The following is a 6,770-nucleotide window of genomic DNA, read 5'->3' on the forward strand; positions in this document are numbered from 1 at the left end:
TGCATGTAAAAGGCCCTGGGTTCAATCCTTAGCAACACACACACACACACATACACACACACACACACACACACACACACACACGGAGGTGTCACAGTAGTCATGTTTGGACTAAGGTAGAGCATAAGATGGTTTTTCTAATGTAAATTATCCTGTGCTTAGCAGCATCGCCAAATAAATACAGTATTAATAATAGACATCTAATGGAGTGGGGAAAGGCAAAGCATTTCAGATAAAATTTGGAAGGAGCTTGCTATAGTTTGGATCTTTTTTTGTGTGTGTGTGTGAAAAAGGAAAAAGAATCTTTATTTTTTGCTAGTAAAGGAGAAACACAAGGATATAGTTTGGCTCTCCAGTGTCTTTTAAACATCCATGTGTTGAAGGCTTGGATCCCCTGGGGTGGTACTATTGGGAGGGAGAGGAACCTTTCTGAGATAGGGCCTAGTGGAAGGTTTTAAGTCTTTGGGAACATGCCTTTGAAGGTTTGAAGGGGATTGTGAAAACTGGTTCCCTTTTCTCTCTTTCTTCTTCTTTTTTGCTTTCTGGTCATGCAGTGAGTGGTTTTGCTCCACCACGCATTCCCACAATCCTTGATCACAGGCCCACTAATCAAGGACTGGAACCTTCCAAACGGTGGACCCAAATAACCCTTTTCTCTTCATAAGTTGATTTTCTCAGGCATTTATTGGTGTGACAGAAAGCTAACACAGAGCTGGGAGAGAAAACTTTTTGCATAATCATGTTCATTCCTCCCAAAGAAGTTTGGTAAGCCAAGGGTTGTCTTTGCTTTGATAGCCAAGTTGACTTTGTACTTAGTAATGTTTGTTCTTTCAACTTTGTATGTATTTGTGAGGAGTGAGGCATCTTTATAAGGTAAGTGCTAATTAAGTTGAACTTGAGAAAGCCTTTGTGTATTATATATTTAAAATTCTTTTCTGTGCATTATCATGTTTTGACATCTTCATCTTTTGGCTAGGGAGAGATGGCCCCCTCCAGGGGCCAGCCAATTCTTACTGAGAACAAAGAACCTGGCTAGGAGTATGCCTTTCATATGCAAACTAACTAGTCCAGAGCCAGACCTTATCTGACCTGTACACCCAGGAGGCCATATTCCTCTGCCTTTATCATCCCAGGGCCAGGTACCAGGCAAGAAAGGACTATAGTTTAGAGCCATCCAAAATTATTGAGTTGTAACCTGTTCACTTTGCCTTGCCTTTCCCATGGAAACTGCAATAGAGACTCTTCCTGTCTTCTTTCCCATGTATCCTTTGTGGTACACCCTGCCTCTTATCTCTGGGATCTATGAGTATGATAAACTTGTTCCTCTGAGCCCCTCCTACATCTCCCTTTTGGCTATGTTTATTTGGCTATTATATAGAAGAATACAGAATACCTGCTGAAAAGCTTAGGACAGCTATATATGAACAGCAGAGAGAACTGTTAGGACAGCCATATGTGAACAGCAGAGAGAACTCATCTCCAGGGAGTTTATGCCACATGCAATTATGCATAAGAATGGCTCATCAGAAGTGGTATCTGACTAAAACCAGACTGTCAAGACTGTTCTAATCTGGCCCAGGATTTGTGTTGACCTTTCTCTATTTCCTGTTCTACCTATATCAGTTTTCTTGGGCTATTATAGGAAATCACCCCAAACTTGGTGGTTTAAGATAACAGAAATTTATTCCCTCACAATTCTGGAGGTTGAAGTCTGAAACTGAGGCATGGGCAGGGTCACACTCTCTCTCAGCTCTAGAGGAGGATCTTTGCTTGCCTCTTTTAGCTTCTGGTGGCTCCTGGCATTGCTCAGGTGTAACAGCATAACTCGAACTTTTGCCTCTGCTTTCACATGGTTGCCTTCCCTTCTGTCTCTTGCAAGGATACTCTCATTGGCTTTAGGGCCCACACTGAGCTGGGAATGATCTCAATCCTTGCCTTCAATAAATCTGCAAAGATGTTGCTTCCAAATAGGGTCACATTCTGAGATTCCAGGTAGGGCATGGATTTTTGGTAGATACTGCCCCACTACCTTACCCCACCCAAAATGTATTTGAATATGTTTTCCATTTTCCCTATGGCTTATAGAAATGCTAATGAAGACTAAAAATATCTTCATCCTTTTCCTACTGATGAGGCTGCTAGAGTGCAGAGGAGGTGCGGGATGTTCCAAGAACAAGTCTACAGAGAAGAGGAATCCGATTTTGGGTCTCCACATGGAGTAAGTCAAGCTGTCTCCGGGATGAAGTTGGGTTATTGCAACTGCGAGGGGGAGCTTGGCTCAGTCATCTATTTATAACACAGAGGACGGAAGTCTGGCAGGTTCTAATCTGGAAATGTAAAGGGCTCCTTTTAAATAAAAATCTATATGTAGTGAATTAATTCAATATCATCTGAGAATGGGCAACTGCTCTACCACGGAACTACATCTCCAGCCTGCATCTCAAAATTTGATGCTATTTAATATTGCATTTTTCCTACTGAGTTACCATTCAGTTTGAAATGAACATGGATAATTCCTAAATGAAAACCCTCATATATTTGTAATCAGGTTCCCTAGGTATTTTCCCAGACATATTCTCCCAAGTATCTGAGAGTTCTAGCTGAAAAAATGAAAGATCTCAATTTTTTTAGTTTGTTATAGTCATACTGAACATAGTTCTGATGACTTAAAAATTTGTTTTGGCCTCTACTCTGATTGCATCTGTGAAAGTTCTGAATAAAGATGGGTCAGTGACATGTAGCAAAAAACATGCAGAAATTATATGAGACTTGTATTAAATAGTAAAACTCATTGTACTTTTGTAGGTTGAAATTTATCTATAAGAATCAAAGTTATAAAAAGAGTACAGTCAATTTTGACACAAGTATATCTATATATGTATATAAATTCTATATTGCCAAACATTTTAGAAAGAAAGGATTTCTATGAAATCAACTGAAAAAATTAAAATCTATTGCTTTTGCTTGCATTGTGTCCAGGAAAAGTATTCAGTGTTTTAATGTCTTAATGGTTTTTACACTGAGATTTTATTTTTAAAGCTTATTAAAGTTACAGTTATGGAGAAACTACTTATGGGTTTTCTGAGGAAACCGGGACTTTAAACTTAAATAATTGTACTTGTTTAATATGCCTGTGATAGTTCAAAAGCAACAGCTCTTTCCGAACTAAGTAGTTCATCCATAGTCAGTATATGGGCAATCAGGTGGTGTTTTTTTTTTTGACCTATTTTTCCATTTTAATGATCATTGTTGGTGATAAGGTTTACATAGTAAGGGAGAAGTTTTTGGAGTTGATTTACCTCAAGAGGTCTGATTAAGGAAAGTTTCTCTTTCTATTAAAAATAGACATTTTATTTGATAATATACTGTTTAGTTCTAAATCATTTTGAAAGTGATTTTTAACTGTGTTTTTTTATAAGTGTTAAAATATTGTATTTTACATGTTTGTAAGTGTATCTAATACTGCTTATTCTAATATGCATGAAGTTTACATATTCTGCAAGAACCAGTTTTCTGACTTAATTTAAATAACATTAAACAGCTGATCCATAATGGGGGGGAGGGGACATGGGAAGAATGGAGGAACTTTGGATTGGGCAAATGGGAGGGGGGTATTCGGGTAGGAAAGATGGTGGAATGAGAAGGATATCATTGCTCTAGGTATATGTATGATTGCACAAATGATGTGACTCTACATTGTGAACAACCAGAAAAATGAAAAGTTGTACTCCCTTTGTGTACAATGAATCAAAATGCATTCTGCTGTCATGTGTTACTAATTAGAACAAATAAAAAATACTCATTAATAAAAAAATAAATAGCATTAAACAGAATTTAAATAAGGCTGACTTAAAATGAACAGCCTTGGGAACACAATTCATCCAGATACTATAAAATAAAAAAATTAAAAAAAACCCAACCACAAACTACACAGCTGGCACAGGAAATTGAATCAATGAGAGGCAAACAAAAATAACTCCACCTCATAATTTTTATCACCTGGACTCTAAAGATGGTGATGAAGTCTGCCACCCTCCCTGAAAAGTTCCAGCTTTCTCAGCACAGATAGAAGCAACATGCCAACTGGCCATCTTTGAGGTTTCGAGCAGAGTAAAATTGCTTTCTATTTCCAGATGGCTGCCACTACACATTAGGGTATAGGATTTCAACATACTAATTTTGGGGGGATATAAGCATTCAGTCCATAACACCTGCATCCTGGTAAACATCTTAAATAGAATATCTCATTGAGTCCTCCTAGCAACCCAGATAGTCTTAATATTCTCTTAACAGAGAAAAGAAAAGAATCATTTTTATTTTCCTTCATAGCCAGAATGTTAAGTCCAGATCTCCAACCCCTGAGCCCGTTCTTTGAACCCAAATGCCCTATCCCCTCCCTCTGAATCCCTGATTGGGGACTCCGGAGAAACTTTTATGACTTGAATGATTATTAAGGTAGGGATTGCTACTCTTGTTACTTGGTTCCTTTAAACTTCACATTGAAGCCAGAGTTCCCCAACTTTTTTTTTTTTCCCAATAGAGAACCTACTTTGGGTGGTGAACTTAGAGCAGCTACCAAACTCCTTTTCCAGCTACCTGTGGCCATTTAAACTGATGCAAAACTCACTGTGGTTCTGTCTAGGACATTGTCTCAATCACCAGCAGGTTGAGAGGGAAGTGGAAGGCAGTGTACAAAATGCTGTTTGAACCTAGTTTCTTTTAAAGATGTACTCTTCAGTTATTTTAGCAATATGCTGTTTTATTTTAAAAGTAATTTTATAACCTTCCAAATCAAAGGTAATTGTAACTTTAGCTCACCAGTTTAGAGACGGTAATTACTATAGAGTTACCACCACCACCTCGAGACAGTGTACCAAAAGGAGAATGCTGAAAATACAATTAATTGAGTTAGAAAAATGTAAAAGTTTGGGATCAGGAATGTAGCTCGATGGTTGAGCACTTGCCTGTCACACTCAAGGCTCTGGATGCATCCCCAGCTTTACAAATAACAATAGCAAAACAAGTCAAGGTTTATTGTCATACAATAAGAGAAAGTATAATTTACTATGGGGGGACTTAGACCCAAGCTCAGAGGCATATAGAGTGGCTTATCAAACAAAGATAAAGTTGTCAAGCCTTTACAATTATGGAGTACTACAGTGGGGATTCCATATGGCAGGGGATTGGTTAAAAGTGAATTCTTTATGAAAGAATTTAGGGAGATAATTTATGTTTCCTTTGTGCTTATCAGAAGCATTCACAAGAAATAACTAAATTTGCTTTAGTTACAAGTGTTATTTATAGGAGTTAAATTTTGCTTAGGTGACCTGTGGTTGGGGAATTTCAAGCCTGGTCTCCATCCTATTTTGTTTTAACCAAAATGTAATTCCTCTGAGGTATGCCTATAAAAGCCTGCCTGCTACACTTGTGTGTGTGTGTGTGTGTGTGTGTGTGTGTGTGTGTGTTGGGGGGATGGGGGTGTTAATAGCAAGAATTCTTCAGGAATATTATTTGTGCAGCATTTCAAATATTAACATTGTTATGCACGTTTTTGTCCTCCAAAGATAGTACCATATTTCTCCATGAATAGAAATCTTATTATTTTACATTATTGACCAAAAGCTTATTTTTTTCCCTCTAGTGTGCCATCTCCAGGAAATTCAAGTTCTTTTTAAAATTTGTGTTTCTAATATTGTGGGTATGTGAACAAAATCCTAACTAAAAGCTATTTTCTCAGGTATTCTATTGTCTGTAAGCCCTACTTACTGGCCTTATAAAAAAGTCATAAGTAAGGTCATTCTTGGTAATAGGCAACTTGCATTTACATATTTTCTTCTTCTTTATTAGGAGGTGTCACTTTTCTCCCTAACACTACTGCTAACGGTAAGAAAGAGGAACAGTACCTAACACTTACAAAGCATCTACCACGTGTCTGGCATTCTCTAATCCTTTACACTTAATCTCCCCAAATTATCAGAGTGTGGTACAATCATTGATCTATTTTATAAAACAAGAAAACTAATGCACAGAGAGGTTAAGAATTGTTCCTGTATTTATGTGATTGATTCTTGAGGTACCCAGGTTCTGGGCAGCCTGGTTCCAGAGAACAGTCTTAATTTCTACACCGTGACGACTCTAAGACATGAACCAGGCGTGTTCATGGTTACAACACTCTGCACAAACAATGCTTTCCTGAAATATTGACCACGATACTGTGATGCATAAAAGAAAGGATATTTAAAACTAAGGAAATAAATATAAGATCCCTCCAGCAACCTATGTTTAGTATTTCAATGGAATGTTTCCTTTTCTACTTCTTTTTCTGTTGAGAGCAGTCTCAGCAATGTCACTGTCAGTTCTTTGAGCCTCTTTTCTTGCTATGACTCTGGGGGCTTCACTCACCACAGTCGTCCTCGTCGGCCTGATTCCCACAGTCGTCCACGCCATTGCAGTGGAGAAACTGAGGCAAGCACTTTGTGATGTTCCCACAGGGAAAATGGCCAAGGGAGCACTGGACTTCTTGTCCACTCCCATGAGTGACTGTGATGAAGAGAAGACATAACATTTGGAGAGGTTATCACAACGGCATTGCAAAACATGCATCCCGCTGGTATTTTCTAAACATATGGTTTTCTCATCCCGGCTTGTACAATCTTCCACGTGGCAGCTTTACCTTTCTATTCCAGTGCCCACTATTTTCCCAAGGACCTAAACTTCAGTATGATGCTCTTTTCCATGTCTCTAGAAGATTCTAGAATTTGCTCCTTTGT

The 6,770-nt window shown here is 38.2% G+C and overlaps 1 protein-coding gene across 3 annotated transcripts in view; it reads right to left on the bottom strand.

Moving 5' to 3' along the window:
• Positions 1-6,532, bottom strand: part of Rxfp1 (relaxin family peptide receptor 1) — an 88,414-nt gene extending 81,882 nt beyond the window's left edge. For all 3 annotated transcript variants that reach the window (XM_076864661.2, XM_076864660.2, XM_077110186.1), the window contains exon 1: positions 6,403-6,532. The gene's annotated coding sequence lies outside the window, so the exon portion shown is untranslated. The remainder of the gene's footprint in view (positions 1-6,402) is intronic.
• Between the last annotated feature and the right edge of the window lie 238 nt (positions 6,533-6,770).

The sequence above is a fragment of the Callospermophilus lateralis genome, chromosome 8, assembly GCF_048772815.1.
Source record: "Callospermophilus lateralis isolate mCalLat2 chromosome 8, mCalLat2.hap1, whole genome shotgun sequence".
In the NCBI taxonomy this organism is placed as follows: domain Eukaryota; kingdom Metazoa; phylum Chordata; class Mammalia; order Rodentia; family Sciuridae; genus Callospermophilus; species Callospermophilus lateralis.